Source organism: Cyprinus carpio, chromosome A15 (assembly GCF_018340385.1).
Source record: "Cyprinus carpio isolate SPL01 chromosome A15, ASM1834038v1, whole genome shotgun sequence".
In the NCBI taxonomy this organism is placed as follows: domain Eukaryota; kingdom Metazoa; phylum Chordata; class Actinopteri; order Cypriniformes; family Cyprinidae; genus Cyprinus; species Cyprinus carpio.
Genome location: NC_056586.1, coordinates 25,210,716 through 25,228,861, shown reverse-complemented (window position 1 = coordinate 25,228,861; position 18,146 = coordinate 25,210,716). Strand labels below are relative to the sequence as shown.

General features: G+C 34.6%; 1 protein-coding gene across 7 annotated transcripts in view; it reads left to right on the top strand.

Moving 5' to 3' along the window:
- Positions 1–18,146, top strand: part of LOC109058609 (rho guanine nucleotide exchange factor TIAM1-like) — an 82,310-nt gene that overhangs the window by 5,302 nt on the left and 58,862 nt on the right. For 4 of the 7 annotated variants that reach the window (XM_042771781.1, XM_042771779.1, XM_042771774.1 and 1 more), the window contains exon 1: positions 9,623–9,801. The exons of 1 other annotated variant lie outside the window; for it this stretch is intronic. The gene's annotated coding sequence lies outside the window, so the exon portion shown is untranslated. Of the gene's footprint in view, positions 1–9,622; positions 9,802–9,861; positions 9,970–14,337; positions 14,639–18,146 lie in introns of those variants that run through there. 2 more of the 7 variants (XM_042771777.1, XM_042771778.1) reach the window with 2 other exon arrangements.

Genomic DNA, 18,146 nt, shown 5'->3' with positions numbered 1-18,146 from the left:
AGAGAGAGTGGTGTAATGGTGTCAGCTGTCTTAACCGTCCGTGGCTTGTGTAATGTTTGAGCTTATTAGCTTTGTCTGTGTGTCGACTCTGTTCCCCTCTCAGGCTTGAACTGATGGTAAAACTAAGGACTTTATTACCTGTCGTATATCGGTCACCCATCCGGGCCGATCATGAGGAAAATTGGCAGATTCCGATCTCTGGCTGATCGATCGGTGCATCTCTAGAAGCAATAATTTCTGAGGTTAAAACACTGGCTTGAGTCCAGGCTTAAATTAATTTGATACACTTGCAGCTTTGCATGGAGGGAGTCCAGACAACATGCCAACTTGAGTGAGATAAACAAACTGCTTAAGATTGTTTCTTGTTGGTTTAAATGGCCCTCTTTGTGCGTAACTCATCTCCATTGCCTTAATCACGGGATTATGGCCAGAATTGTCTTGTGAGTGTTATTTGCATTTTCTGTGGAGAACAACAGATTACTTATTCCTTCTCATACAACATGAGTACATATTACTGTCTGTGCTTTGCAGCAACTTATTTGCCTGTTTGATCACACTGGGTTGTTTTAACTAAATGTACGTCGTGTAATCAGATTAGTTGTGCTGGGTTTCCCATGTTTGGACATATGGCTGTGTCTCTGGTTATTTGTTTTGAATGTTTTCTGTGTACGTGCTATTGCAAGATTCCCACGATTTGTTATAGAAAAAGGATCAGTGCTAGGCCTCTTACTAAGACCTGTCATGCAGTGCACAAAACTCAACCCTGAAAGACTGAACATTGTTTAATTATCTCAAGGCTGTCTGTCCAAACACTTATTTACAGTCAATGTGTCCTTGTGTTGTGTAACAGCAAAACCCTATAAACAAGTGCAGAAATGTCTTATAAAATATTGTTGACAACTTAAGATCAGTGCTGAGTTTATATCAGTAACTGATATTTAGGGGTAGTTTGATGTGATTATGAACATTTTGAAAATTAAAATCAATTTAAAATTTTCGAATGTTATTTTATGTCACTATTTTTTATTTTTAATCACTATTTGGCCTTTCAGTAGTTAATTTATTTAATATATTTACATATAATATTTTTCTAAATATATTAAAATGTTAAAATAATTTGATATATAATTTATTGATTTGATACTGTAAATATAATTGTATAGTATTATATTTTATATATATATATTCTTAAAACAATGTAAGACATCTATCTATCTATCTATCTATGGTATGTAATATATTTAATGTATTTATATTGTATTGAATATATGTATTTATTATAGATCCCATTAAATATTAATATATTTTTTCAAATATTTTAGATTTATTAAATATATATATATATATATTATTATAATATCTATATATATATATATATATATATATCATTACATTTCCTTAATTAGCCATTAATATTAATATTATTTTATTTTTAATTTGTTTGCAAATATGTTTGTTATTAAATATTTTAAGATGTGCCATCAACTGGAAATGATGCAGTTCTGTTAATCAGCCGATGCTATAATCACAAAATGGCCAATTATTGGCTGATATATTGGACGGTCTGTACTTAAAGCACCTCCACTTCACCTTCTTCTTAGTTAGTGTTGTCATATGTTTTTCTCATTTGTGAGCTGTTGTTCTGGACGTTGTGAACCGTGTGGAGTTGGACTCACCAGTCCTCATGGCTCATTGGCTTGTCCTAGATACTTGGGGCTTAAGATGACCCACTTAGATGCTTTTACTCATTGTGTTTCTGACTGTGCAGCAACACAACACTTGAAATATGTATTACAATACACCTGCGCTCATATTTCACTGTGCAGGCTTTAAACTAAAGTGAATGTAGAACTCCGGCTGATAGGCTGGTTCTCGGCACAAGCACGTCTGATTGGTCCTGATCTGCTTTTAAGTCTGTAATTGGTTTGATTTATGTTTTAAAACATCCATCTCATCTCACTCTAGTCCAGGAGAGGACAGATGTGAAGTTGGCTTTGCATAATGGACCATGCATCTGTATTTTGCCAGTAATGGATGCTGGGAAGGAGAGGGACGGCTGCTGAGCCAGCGTGGCTGATAAAAGACATGCACGCCTGTACATGCAGGGTCTTGGATTCACATGGATGATCCCTAATCCTGATAAATATGTAGGATGAATTGTCTGGAGGGGTGACTGCAGATCATGGCTCTGACTTCGGGAATGACTCAGCATCCTCTGCAGCTAACGAACCTGCAGAGGATTGTGGGGAAACTTAAAGTGGGTCTGTTAGCCCAGCAGATCAGAGTAAATGTATAAAACAGGACCATCCATCAATGCTGTTAATTATGCAGGAGATAAATAATCCTCGTAACTTTAGCATGACAGAGGACAGATGCAGAGGAGAAATGTCACGGTGTAGCTGTTTCGTACTTAGCATTTCCAGCCTTATCTAAGATCTGATACACAAGAAAATATGCCAGCACGTTATTGTCAGCCTGATGTGATTGTGTTTCAGATCCCTGTTTTTGAAAGCAGACAGATGCTCCCATTGCAATGAAACTCGTATTTCATTGTTGTTGATGTGAAATGGCTGTAGCTGGAATGATAAATAACTGGAACTTTTTGCACCCTGCAGGAGACTGTTTAAGACTAATTTGGTCATTGCAAGGGAAAAGTGCCAGGATGTTGTACTGCTGAGCCTTCAGGAAATATTTTTCCCACCTTATACCTGATGTGCCATAGATAGACATCCAGTACTGCCAAAGAGATACAATGTCAAATATGTAGAAGAGTACCAATAGTTTTAATGTAAACATAAATTTACTGGTAAAAAGATATTTATCTCTGTTAGAACTAGGGATGGAACGGTTCGCAGAAAAAAATCGACCCGTACGGTTCTCCACACACGGTTTGAGACCGCGGTTCAACTTTAATCTGACAGCGCATCTGAAATATGGTTTGCTAGAAATAACACGTAAAACGAACAGGGTTCGGCTAATATATGTTTCTGTTGATAGATGGGCATTCTGGCTTCCCATTACATTACATTTCAAAATAAAAGTCCCGGTGCATTTCGGGCTTGTTTATAATTAAAAGTCACACGTTAAGTTTTTTTCTGGGCATTATTGGTATTTTGGTTACACAATTAATTGTATTTAATTAAATTTCCATTTCATCCATAGTAAACTATTTTAGTTTCAGGCTGGGATGCTTCCTCACAGGAAGAAAAGACTAAGAACATTATTTGACATATATTGTTCAATATATAAATTTTACTATGACACAAAAGCACACAAAAGGCATTTTCCTGAGATTGACCCTGATTCTGATACATTTGGTTTTCTGGATGGTCTGAACAGAAGGACATTGACTGTCCCTTAGTTTAGCTCTGGCTGAGTTCACAATTTATCACACTTGTTTATTTTATGACACTATGCTGAAGGAAAAATTCAACCAAAAATTTTAATTCTGTCATTTGTTTCTCACCCTCATGTCATTCAAAACTGTTTGCTGTTAACTTTCCATGCAACACAAAATGACTAATTTTGAAGAATCTTCAGCAGCTCTTCATAAGATGTTAATTAATGGACTAGAGTGGTGTGGATTACTTGTGGATTATTGTGTTTTTATCAGCTGTTTGGACTCTTATTCTGACGGCACCCATTCACTGCAGAGGATCCACTGGGGATCAAGTGATGTAACGCTATATTTCTCCAAATTTGTTCCAGTGAAGAAACAAAACTAACCTTAGATGAACTGAGGATAAGTACAGTTTTTAGCAAATTTTCAATTTTGGGTGAACTGTTTCTTTAAGACACAAAACGTTCTGACCTCAGAACCGCTCACCAGAACAACCTCACCTTTGTCTCTCCACACTGTGCAGTAATCAGCGTGCAGTCATGCTGCCCAAAGTCATGTGACCCTGCAGGAACGCCCTTTTCCCCTGGTGATGTGTGCGCAGATATTCAAATGTGTACAATCTTGTGCGAGAAGATCAGCCCACCTCAAGCTAACATATCATCGACTGCCTGAGAGTTTGCATGACATGTTCTGGCTGGTTTGCATTCATAGTGACAGACATGCTTTGATGTATATTGGAGAGAAGGAGATGAGATGGATGGAGTCTGCTGGGGATCTTCACTAATGATCTCCAGTATGTTCCGGCCAATCCCTTTCATCTGGTCCCTAATACTGAGGCTGTGTCTTTGTTGTTTGAGATCAAGCCTAGCAGGACTGTAATAAATATTTCTTTTTCTTCTTAAGCCCTAATTGAAGTGAGGTATGGCCGGTAAGCGTCCTCTACTCCATGCTCATGCTGTGTGTTGCTTCTACAAGAGAAGGAATGAGTGAAGATCAGATCATAGAAAGTCAACATGCCTGGATTTTATTAGGGATTTGAACCAGAATCTCAAATATTGAAGGTTCCAGAACATATTTAGCAGCCGTTGCTTCCTAACAGGAATCTTACAGGTTCAATCCAGGGTTTCTGAAACATCTGCGTCATCTTCTCAAGCCTTTCAGACTCTAAGAATATAAACAAAAAGAAAAAAATCTTTTTTCTTCATATTAACTGTATAATGATAACAAACATTATTAATTTGAATGGGAAGGTAAAAGTATTATATTTAAGTAATTTTTGCATTGCTCTTCTGCTCACCAAGGCTGCATTTATCTGATCAAAAAATACAGAAAAAAATGTAATATTATTTAATATAATACATTCATATTTTACATTTTAACTTTAAAAATGGTTAATGTTTTAAACATAAATATCAATGTGATCAATTTGTGTCCTTGCTGAATAAAACTATTCTTTTAAAACTGACCAAAAACTTTTGAATGATCCATTATATATTAAGCTATTAAAAATAATATCCACATTTAGATCAATAATGTAATAATAGATCACACAGATCCCCTGCAGTGCCTACATGGACTCATCTGTATTATGGTTGACTGTTGATTACAGGTACTTTTAATGTTAACTTTTTTCATCTTTTACAACTTTTTAATTGATAGATATAGTAAACAGAAATTATAAGAAATTATTGGTAAAATCTCAAGCCGGACTTTACTGCTGCACCACTAAAACTGACCATTAACTCTTGCTATTGTTGATACTCATACTAGGGTTAAGCTAAGTATTGAATTTTGTCTCTTTCTGCACCATTTATGCAACAGACGTCAATGATAACAGCAAATCAAGCTTTTCTAAGCAGTTTTCATCTGCTGCTTGATAAAAATATGTTTCTTCACAGAACAACACCGTGAAATTATTACAGGACTATCTTGATAAGACAAAACATAAAAATAATGAAAGCCAAACAAACGCTTGCGGTCACATGAGAGGTGCAGTGTTTCTCATCTCTGTCGTGTTTTACAATCAGACAAGAATGTGATTCCCAAGTCGCCTCATGTTTCTGCATCTTTTTGCTAAGCCAGGGCATTGTTTCCAGTGTTATGAATATGTATTGTCTTTGAACGTGATTCCAAATATGGAGTGCATTTCTGTGCAGCTGGCGCGTTGATGATTTTAAATGAAAATCCCAGTTAGGCTGCTAGCTTTAGCGTTCGGTGTAAACCTCTCTCCTGGGTCACTGAAGTATTGTGAATTCAGGGACAGTAGATGCTGGAAAACAGCTTCTCTGTGGGAACACTGATATTTTTGTCTCAGTCGGTGATGCTTTATTGAATTCCTCAGTGACTGACGTCAGAAAAGCTAATGCAAACACGGCAGATGGTGAAGGTAAAGTCCCTGAACGTAATTGAAAGTGACTCGTGTCGGATCAGTTTGAAGAAGGATGTCGCGTTTGCTTGTCCTTTATTATCATTGTCTATGGGTCATTCTCTGCATTAGCCGATCGAGGAAACTTTTTTTTGTTTGCTTTAAGGCGTAATGATGAAGTTAAGCTCAATTTCAGACACAACAGTCACACATTGTTATGCATTTTTCAGTGTGAATTGTTCACAAATGCATTTTTTAATTTTTTTATATTGAATTTGAACACAATCAAGTAATAAATCTAGTGTTTTACAAACAGTTAACAGACATTTGTTCTGCTCATGTTTAACATACGAGGCCTGTTGTGTTCCTGTACTGTAGGGGGCGACATTCTTAAACCAGGTGTGTAATTGCTATAAGTACACTGGCAGTTTAGCCATCTTTCTCCTCTTTAATCCTTAGCAGCATTATTGCATTATGAATTGCAAGAGCATTTCAGAACGTGTGATGTTTGCAATCTAGTTTGCATAGTTAGAAGTATTTTGACACTTTAGAAGTATTTAGTTATGCCAGTTTCTTTAATGCTTTTTTTGTAGTGAAATAAATATTTAGTTAAATACATAGGCCTAAGGAATAATCTACAGTAAGTGAGTCGTTATCGCAAAATAGACCCGAATATGAAAAGAAATTCAGGAACACTGAATTCAGCCTCCTCTTAGATGGTGGTTTGTTTTTGAGCCTTTATTCTGTAATAATAATCATCTGACTGCACATTATCCCACTTATTAAGCAGCTACTTTACAAAGAAATTAATATATGAACATGAAATGTTCAATTCAGCAAATTATTTTATTAGTTCACTTGTAAGAAATATGACAAACCTTGAATATACACCTTTCAAAAGTTTGGTATTGGTAAGATTTTTTTAATGCTTCTTTAAGAAGTTTCTAATGCTTACCAGGGCTGCATTTATTTATTTATTTATTTATTTATTAATTTTTATTTTCAGCAGCATTCGTCTTCAGTGTCACATGATCCTTCAGAAATCATCTAAATACGCTGATTTGCTGCTCAAGAAACATTTCAGATTATTATCAGTGTTGAAAATGCTTGTGCAGCTTAATAAACATTAAGCTACATTACACAAAAAGCATACATTTATGTATTTATTATCAAATATTTTGTAATGATTTATACATCTTTACTATCATTTTTGATCAATTTAATGCATCTCTGCTGAATAAAAGTATTAATTACTTTTCTTTAAAAAATAAACAAACAAAACCAGACATTACTGATTCCAAACTCTAGTGTAGCTCTGTATGAAATATTAGTTTCAGAAATAAGCAGTTAATTTTAAAGTGTTTTGATGGATTGATGCCATTAATATCAGAAATATTTGACAGCTGAATGTCACGATTGACCAATCAGAATTGGTATTCCAGGATGCTGTTGTTTATCACTATGTTTATGAGTTATGTAAAGTGTCAAATATCGTTTTATTATTTATGACTCCGGCTTTCTAATCACTTCAGTTTTGCTGTGACTGAATCGTTAAGAAGAATGTCTCCTTCAGCCCTAGGACTTTCTGTCTGGAATTGAGGTCACAGAGGTCATTTTCAATTCTGATACTAAAAAATTATTTCACATATATCCCAACATTACCATATTAAAGTCGGAAGATCTGAAGCGTCATGAATACTAAACTGCTTCATAATCAGCCCATACCATAATGAATCATTTGCAGAATATGAGAGGTTTCCACGATGGTTCTTAGGAAGCAAACAGCTGATAGTTTATCATGCGAAGCAGACGTGGTGGTAGTTCTGGCATTCCTGTGGGCTCAGACGGACCTGCCTTTACCCTGTTCCTCCTGCGAGACTGTCATGTCACGTCTGACTCTCTCCTAACAAAGACAACACCGGCTCGTCTTGTTAAAGCTGATGTGTGTCATTTCTGCACACATCATCATTAACTTTCATAATACATCAAATGAAGCTGAATAATTGGAAATAACGTAGGGCAGGACTTGATTTTATCCATCAAGAAAAGTGTGCTATGAATATTATGTTTTTTTTTCTCTCTTTATGCATATGATCTAATTTGCAAATTGTTTGAAAGGTAAAAGTTAGGTAAAAGAAAAAAGTTATTTATTTTAATTTAATGTAAAATTATTAAATAAAACAAGTAATTTATTTTTGGAATTATTCATATATTAATTATGCAATTTTTAAGATTATTTTTCTTTATTAATATTATAGAATATTATAGAATATAGAATATTTTAATTACGTTACAGTAGGTATACACAAGACATTTCTTTCTCTCTTCCTTCTTTCTCACTCTCTGCTTCTCTCTCTCTCTGTCTGTCTGGCTCTGTGTTTTATTTGGGAGAAAGTATCCAGCTGTGGCGTTTGTACAGATTAGGGGTCATAACCTTGGCTTGCAAAGTTAGTCACTTTTATACAGCATCAGACTAACCACAGTGCTGAGGTTCTTATTTTAGACAGTTTAATCACAATCGTCTAGACAGGAGGTTGCACTTCTGAGCTGACTACAGTCCAGTTCATCTGTCCGAGCGTCTCGCCCCCTCCGTAGCGTGCCGTCGCTGGGTTATATCAGCCAGCCAACACTGCTCTCAATCTGGCCCCGGGCGTCTGTGCTGCTATGTATGCAAAGCAGCTCACAGATCACATGATCAGAGTGATGGAACAGCTTCCTGTTCCCAAACACTGTGGCCACTGCCTGGCGTCCCAGAATACCTACACAAGGTGTGTGTGTTGAAAATGAATTCAGCTCGGGCCGTCATCATTGACGTCTGTGTCTCTCTCCTCCTACAGCTCTGGTGCTATGACAACAACGCTGCTGCCTTCCCACCAATCACACCTCTATCTCCACAGACACATATGCATGCTGTTCTGTCCAAATATTTAAGATTTAACCTCTTCTAACTGGTATTATGGCATATGATAGATGTTTTTGTAGACGTCATGTAATGTTAGGTTGTGATGGGTGATTATTGATATGCATGCCTGGGTCATATTTTTACTTCAAAATCAAAAGAAAAAATTCAAAATTATATTTTGCATGATGAAATGGAACCTATTTATAGCTTTACTGCATTTTGATGTTATTTTGATGACAGTTAAACAGAATGTAATATATTTCCCTTAAAACAAAAGAAAAAATTCAGGATTATATTTTGATGAAATGGATTGCATTATGACATTATTTTAATGACAGTTAAGCACATATTTTCCCTCATATTCTCATTACCATAATGCAATAAAAAGTCATTTTCATTACTTTTATGTGAAAGCAAAAATTACACATTATTTCAAATTATTTATGTATCATGGTAGAATTTGCTGTTGCATTTATTAAACCTTTAAATAACGTTGATTCAAATATTTAAAAAAAACATTGTATTTCGGTAATAAAGTAATCTGTTGAGAATAATTGGGGGAGTGGGTGTCCAGACTTGCTTAATTGTCATAAAAATAATATTGCAATGGGAAACAAAGCACCATGTTCATGCAGTAAGCTTATAAAAATATAATTAATAGGTTTTCTTTTGATTTGGTGATTAAATGTGCCTCAGGCATGTTTTCTTTTCTTTTCTTTTTTTTTTGTGGGGTGCGCTCTTTATTTTGCAGACTTTATTTCAGCAGGAGAATTTGCCCTGAGGTGGGCGGAGCTCTGGGAAAGGTGTGATAAGTGGGCAGAGTCTGTGTTTGTGAGAGGTGGGTTTGAATTCTTGTGTAAATTTGGTGCTCTCCGCAGGGTCATACCAAAGCCGTTCAGACAGACCAAAAGGAGCAGAACCACACGCATTCCTGCTCCCAATCTCAGTCATTCCAAGACAGAAGGAAAGGGGGAAGGGGAAGGAGGTAAAAAGAGTGTGGGAGAGGGGAGGAGACAAGGGTGGGGGGGTCGCTGAACGGACACAGCCCCCATCCCAAGCTGTTTCAGTTCCCGTCCACTCACGTGGGAGTCAGTATGTTGTGGAGTTGGAGACGGAATGTGGACGGTGATGCAGGAAACATGAGATTTTAGAAAGGACGCGTGTCGTTGGGTCACAGGATCGCCCCCTGGGAAGGTAAGACGTTTGTGCGGTTGTTGAGGTGTGGTGGCAGGCTTTAGGTTTGTGTTGATGCTTTTCGGGAAAAGACACGCTGCAGTTTCACGGCTCCAAAGACTCTGGATATCTGTCGAGAGGCAGAGAAAGCAGATAAAAAGGATTTCCCACATCTGAACGGCGCAGTCCGTACGTCTGACTTTCCCTGTCTCTCTTTGACTTGCTCTATTTGAACATTCAGAGGAGCTTATTGACATGATAAACAAGGGGTTTTTGCATCTGCAAATTATTAATAACCATTACATGTGTACTGTTGGGTATTCTATACTGAACACAGGTCTTACAGACTTTTTGTGGATGTGCAAAGTATGTTGGTCACTATCTAGTGTTTGTATCTCAATGGTTTTATAAGTTTAGACTTCTCTGCTTTAGAATTGTTCTTATGTTTATTAATGGTTTTATTGTTTTAGTTTTATTTGTTATTTGCGATCAATCTTAGAGAATCCTAATGGAATCACTTAAGAATTGCATAAGATTCTATTAGATAAAACGAAAATTATTTCCTTTGATTTTATTCATTCTTTTTTTTAAATTATTATTATAATTATTTGAGACAGGATCACAACCATATTCACAACCTGGAAATATCAGGGAAGTTTATATATATAAATTATATATATATATATAAACTTCCCTGATATTTCCAGGTTGTGCATATGGTTGTGATCCTGTCTCTAATAATAATAATAATAATAATAATAAAAAACAATGAATAAAATGGCGCAGTCCATACGTCTATGTATATATGTATGTATGTATATATATATTTATTTATTTTGTATGTATGTATGTATGTATTTATTTATTTTTTTATATATATGGAAAATTTATATTTTTATCTCTGTAAAAGATTTTTAAATTCCTCATCCAGTAATTTGGTATAACTGGAAAAGCCCTGAGCTCTGTTGAGTTCCTTTGGATTTTGAGTAGTCATTATCAGAACTTGACCTGTTTTTTTTTTTTTTTTTTTTTTTTTGGAATAATGTCTTAACTAGAGTTTAAAGAAAGGTACAGGAGTTTTAAAACCCTAAAAGATTTGCTTTAAAGTCCATGTTATTTTCTACATGGACATTTGATCCCACTGGGAACCAAATAGTCCTATTGTGAACTATCTGTTCTTAAGATCTACTTGTTGTTTGCTGGAATTCCCATTAGGATCCAGTTGAAGGGAAAAATTCCTATAGGATTTGATTGGCTGGATTATATGAGTTTGCATTTGTGACATTTGGACTGTGGTTTGCAAAGTACGTTTGCCGCAAGCAAAGTTGCATGTCTTAATAATGCTGCTTTTCCAATTGTCTGTTGCATATCAAAAAGATACATCCTGAAAGAACAAAGCTCATTTAAAGCGTTGTGATTGTCTTCCACGCGTGGTCTTGTAAATGCTAATTGAACTGGTAGTTAATGACAGAACATCAGCACGCAAACACAGGCTTTCTGTGGGTGTCAGACGCTATAAACAGTCCATGCATGCGTCCTTAGAATGACAAAGCTCCTGTGCTGGTGCTTTTGTGTAGCCGTGTGAGGAAGATGATGAATTGCAAATGTGTGAGTTGGTCAGAGTCAAGGAGAATCCCCTCTGAGCATGTCCTGGTGTGAAGGACTTTAGATGGGCTGAATTAATTCGCTCTGAATGGCCTGAGAAAAGGAAAGGCAGGAAGATAGAAGGAATCTGTCATCTGCTGGTATACAGATGGAAATGAATCAGCCATCCGCAGTCAGGCAGGACAGGAGGACCAGCGCTGGTGGAGCTGTGAAGTGCATTGCATCATACAAGAGCCATTAGATAAGTTGGTAATGAATCCGCCGTAGAAACATAACTAGCTGGTCTGAGGCACAAGCAAGGTCAGATTTGGGCCAAAAGTGACCAAAATATGGCAAAAAGGTCCCTTTAGCAAATTCTTGCTTCTTGTAGGGGGTTAGTTGTCACACTTTTGCCCTAGTTTCTAGGTTTATTTTATCAGACACTGAGAACTTTCTTTGAGCACTTCACTGAAAACATATTCATTTACTTTGTGACAACATGCCCCAATCACAAATAGGTCCCTTTACCCAGTTATTCTTGTCTAACATTTCATACAGATCATTTAATAAATTTCATAGGAGATCGGGGCTAGTTGTTACACTTTTTACTTAGTTTCTCTGCTTATTTTTAAAAATCTGTTTCTGAGAGACAGTTTCACCATTAGAGTTTAAATTCACAGTTCACATTGACCCTTTGTGACAACATGCCCCAATAGAATCATAATAGAATCTCTTTGGCCAGTTCTTGTTGTTTATCATTTCATATAGAGATAACCTTGGCTAGTCACACTTTTTTTTAATCTAGTTTATAGGTTTTATTCCCAAAATTATATTTCTGAGAGACAGTTTTACTGTTGATGATCAGAGGTTTAGAATCACAGTCATTGAAAAAACAATAAATGTTTGTGACAATATGCCCCAATGGCTTCGCAATGGGAACCTGCCATGAAATGTTTTATGTAATGATATAAGCTACTTGTTGATTTGATTGTATATTTAAGCCATAAGTGTTCAAATGTAAGATTCCTGTCAGTTAATTAATGCAGTCGAAGTAAAATGATTAGTGTGCTGTTATTCAGTATGCCATTCTGAAGGTAATAATGGCCCTAAATACCAGTTCCAGGGGTAAATACTTGCCGTTAATAGGCTAATTTCTGAATAAATATATAGAAACAATATAAGTTTTGAGGAAGTTATACTTTTTTTTTGACCGTAGTGCAGTTCAGTTTTCATAATCTCCATACGGGAACCAGCATTCAAGCCAACAAAGGTTTAATTGTTATTTAGTTCTGCACGAGTGAAGAACTAAACAGGTTTAATACAGACCCAAGCTTTTTCTTCCCTTAACAATAATTGATTGAAATAGTTTCCTTCTTTACTCTTGGGACACACTGACTTTGATAATTAAAAATGAGGCTAGAATGTGATTTTCATAGATACAGATCACTTTCATTGTGCTTTGATGTGGTCATTGCCGCTGGGTTGCGTTTCCTGTATCAGCGTTGTTAATTAACTCTCCTGGATTGGTTTTGGGGGGTTAGAGGGATTCAGAACCATCGTAAGCATGAGATAGTATCTCGTCCTGCACTTATGCATTGTTTTCCAAACAGATCCTTCAGAGTTTTATGACTTACAGGGCATACCTGGAATGCTTCCCTGTCAACAGGATCGAGTGATGTGTTCATACTAGCAGCTGAGTGATAGTAGTGTTTAAACACAGGGAATCCCTTTTATCTGTTCACCTCTCAACTTTCATGTCAAGATGCTCTGGTCTTGCTCTGTTCCATAACCCAGATAGCTGCTTTTCGGTCTATTTCGGTCTACACTGGCTTCGGTCTACACTGGCAGCATCTTATGATTTCAAAAGCCTGTTTTAATTAATAGAAAAATAGAAACTTAACTACAATTGACTACATTTAGTTTTAATTTTATTTATTAATTTTTCATATACTTTTCTATAAATTTATTATTTTTGTAAATAGAAATATAAAAGGTATTAATATATGAAATATATTATTTTAAATTTTAGTTATAATTATTTTTTTTTTTAGTTTTTTTTTTTATGTTAATATATTTTTGTAAATGTATTATTATAAATAGCAATTTGAAATTAATTTATTAATCTGTTTTTTTTGTAATTACACTAGAGATGTGTTCCAGTAGTGTTTATTATTTTATTTTTTATAATTTAATATAATAATTTTATATATGTATTTATATAAATGTATGGTTTTTACTATAAATAGAAATATAAAATTAATTTATTAGTCACTGTTTTGTATAATTACACTAGAGACTACAATTTATTCCAATGGATTTTTACAATTTTTATTATTTATAATTTGATTTAATATTTATATATTTCATAAATGTATAATTTTTTATAATACAAATATGAAATTAACTTATTAGTTACTAGTTTTCCACACTTGAGACTAGACTACAAATAATGACGAGTATGAGTTTATCATTTATATTTTTATTTAATAAATTAATTTTTATTTTAATAAAGAAATATGAAATTAAATTATTTTTGAGTTTTTATATCAATACTCTGCAGTACATTTATAAACATTTCTTTTACTCTGATATTATTTTGGATGATTTTGTTTTCTGTGCACTGCATTATGTTCTTGCCTTCTCCACAAATCATGCATTTGATAATCTGGCTATATCTTTCGTTTTGATGGTACACACTTACTTAAAATGCCTTAGATATGCTGTCTAGGTAAGCAGCTCACTAGGTTTTGTCTCACTCCTGTGGCCTATAATTCAGTTTACCCAGAATGCATCAAAAACACCATTCATACCTGTTCATACCCTGCGTTTTGATGAGTGATTTAATTGAAGGGTTATTATCTCTGGAGTTGAAGGCAGCTGTTTTAAAGTGGTTGTCTATGATGTCAAACCCCAAGACAGGTGGTTTAGGTCGACAGACTTGTGCACACAGTTAGTTTGTTCTTCATCTTCCAGCTCCATCGTGGCACGGAGAGAGAAACAGGGGGCGTTATTGTACTGGAGCCGGATGGAAATTAAAGGCCTGTGATCGGAGCTCGGAGCAAGTAAACTCATTTCAACGCGGCTTTGTGTAGTCATGTGTGTCTGAATCCTGTCTCGTTACACTCGGCTGCACGGCGCAGGACGAGGGGTGGGAGGAGAGACCCCAGGCTTCAGCAGAGGCTTCCACAGGGGAAAAACTCAGATAATGTGCAGGAGAGATTTTCTGGAAACTGGATTTGGTTCATCTGTTCTCTGCGTATCACACGGGGCTCAGGTAATCAGAGGAACACATGCTGCCGCTTGTCCTTCAGAAAATACTTCTGCGAGCTGGAAAAGATTCTTGGTCTGACCTCCGATGAGCTTTAATCACCTCAGTGTGTTTGAGAAAGTGCTGTTTGTCATTTGTTGGTTTGGATTTAATGTGTTGGGCTTCTGCATGTGTTAATTTTTTGTTTACTTTGTGAGATGGAAGAAAATGAGAAGAATTAAAATATAAAAACTAGGGCTGTCGAGGGGTTAAAATGTTTTAATCTAATCAATGAAATGATGTGCTGATTAATTTTATAAATCAACTGGCACGTCATTTAATTAATTCAATTAAAAACAATACAGTGTGGCCATTTTATTGTTTTCAGAATGTTTTGAATTTAGGTGTTTTTGTGTGGTGATTTTATTGTTTTATAAATAATGCTATGACAGTAATGGGCTTTAAATGGGCATTAATGGATTTTTTTTTTAAATGGATATTGAAATATAATATCCTATATATATATATATATATATATATATATATATATATATATATATAATATATATATATATATATTATATATATATATATATATATATATATATATATAAATATAAAAAAAAAAAAAATGAAATTATACTCAAAATATGAAACTAAAACCGCCAGTAGGTGGCGGCAAGTCACTGTTTAATGAGTGAGTCATTCAGAAATGAAGCAAGTGTCTTTATGGATGGGTAACTGAATCATTGGCTCACTCGATTTGTGGATTCATTCAGTAACGAAACACCACTGTGCCTTTGGAACTATTTTCGCTTGCGAAACAGAGACAATATTGTGACTACAACATGCATTAAATGCGGTAATCATTTTAATGTTCTATATTTTCCACGATAATTTCAGTGAATGAACGTGTTAAATCAACAGCCATTATTAACAGTAGTGAACTCGCAGAAACTTCAACACAATCTATCATGTTTTTAATTTTTAGAAATGCACTGCACATTGTAAACATTGTTTCCTTAAGCAAGCTTGTAGCACTTTGAACCACTGTAGCAAATCGAGCCGTTGTAAAGCCTTGTTGATGCTTGACACGTTCAGTCTGGCGTGAACCGCTGCAGATGTGCTCATCTCACGGCTCTCCAGAAACAACAGGTGGAAGTGCGGAAAACATCTGAACCAACACAAACAGCAGTAAAGTCTGCATTTATAAATGACATCACTTTTGCCAAACATATTTGTATGAATTAAAGTAGGTTGACCCAGTTGCTTGTAGGTAAATTTACTCCAGTATTATGGGGTGCACTGAAACTTTGTCAAAACTCAAAAACCTATTTGTTGTTAGTATATAGTTTCACCACTATAGTTGTAAATAATGATTTGGTACAAATATTTAATATTGAAAATAGTAAAGTATCATGGTGATGCCATCCCGTTAGCCAAGTTGCTTCCCCTTCCCTTTTGGTTTAAGTCTCAGCTGAGTCAAAAACATCACGCAGTGGCCCATTTCATGTGTAAACATGTAGCACAGAACCGTTAAGTCTTTACAATAATTATTGCTAATCCTTATAGTTTTGTTTTCACATGCAGATTGTCTTAAAGGTCAGTCATGTGACCTCACTCTTCCCCTGGGCTTGAGAACTTTATTTTCTTTTGTTTGCTTCTTAAAGGCACAAGTAAACAGCGCAGACTTGTTGGTTGACCCTTTTGCGTGCTGGAACATAGATGGTAACGTTTGTTGTTAAGTGGTGCTTTACTAAATATAGAAACAGTGTTTTTGTGATTATTTGTCTTATTAATTACGATGGGAATCATAAAACATCAATAATAATATCAATATTTTAGATTTGCGTTAGCTAATTCTGTACACTGCAAAAAAAAAAAAAAAATTGCAGGAAAATTTATTGTAAACATTTCAGTCTTCAAATTTCATTTTATTTAAATGTTTTACTTGCAGCTTTTTGTAATCAATTATGAAATTTACTTGCAATTTCTAAGTGAAAATGATTTCTGTATCTTTTAATTTCAGTGTAGTAGTGTTTTTAAGTGTCACTAAAAATTTAAATCTAATCTAGATTTTTATATTTTCATTATTCTTTTAAATTTTAGTTTAACAAATTGTATGTGCTTATTTAAACATTTCTATTTAGCTTTAATTTTTTCTTATTTTATTTTGTTTTAGTTGTAGTAATATTTCACATATTAGATTTAAGTTTTTCATCTAATATCTGTATTTAATTTAAATTACTAATTTTTTTCAGTTTTTTTTTTTTTAAAGTAAAGTCAAAGTAAACTAGATCAGTTTTCAATTTAAGTCATTTTATTATGTGCTATGGTATGTTTCTATTGAGCTTTAATTTATTTTTATTTTAGTTTTAGTTAGTGATTTTAGTACTTCGCCAAGGCAGACTTTGCCAAGTTTTTTAAGTTTACATTTTGCGTTTAATATTTCTATTTTATTTAATTTCAGCTTTGTTTCAATTACTGAAATATAAAGTGAGCTAGATTAGCATTTCCTCAAGAAAAACCATGTTTGCATGTAAGCGAAGAGTAGTTTAGTGCTTTTGTTTCAGGCTCGGATGGGCGGATGGTCTCAGGTACGACTCCCCCACCTCCTGTCCCCCTTCCGTACAGACCTTTCACCTATTCAAGCACAGGGCAGGGAGATCATCAGTAAATGTCCCTGAGGAGGTGCTGGGACATGCCTGGACCTCCTATCAGCACGTCGTTCACGGGCTTCAAAGTTATGTCACGGGGCAGGGGATTTGCTCTGGACGAGAGGAACTCAGGAAACTAATTTTCATTAAAAGATTTAGTGGATACTGAAGTATACAACCAGTTAATGTAGCTATGTGGTAAAGATTAGTGAGAAAATAGCACTCAAAAGGTCACTTGATTTACTGCATTTGGTTTTCAGTTATGTTTTTAATGTTTGCCATTATTCAACCTGTGGTGTGCATTTGGGGGTGTGGCTCTTTTCCCCCAATGGAATCTGTGTTATTTTAGTTATATATTATTTATGTAGTATTTAAGCATTTATTCATATTTTTAACTAACTTTTATTTTTATATTTTTTAATTTCCATTTTAATTGTAGTTTAAATGTTACTAAAATAACTGATATATTTTTATTAATATTTAATCTTTTACTTAGTTGTTATAATTTTTTTATTTATTTTAATTTTATGTAGTACTTAACCTTGCCAAAGCAGCAACTCACATTTTTAAGTTTTTTTTTTTTTCATCTAATGTTTATATTTTTTTTGTTTCATGCTGTAAAACAAATCTGTAAATATAGGGCACGATGTACTGTATTAATATCAAGGAATTTTCCGTATAAATTGAGTAATTATTTATGGGAGTTCTACATGATCTAATGGATATGTGATACATTGATGTTTTTTGTTATTGTGTAAAATTAATGCATAATGTCTTGGCACAAAATTAATAGTACATTTTACTTTTTTTTTTTTTTTTACATTGCAGCTTTATTTCAAGTTTTAGTGCCTGTACTTTTAAAACAACACTGTTTATGG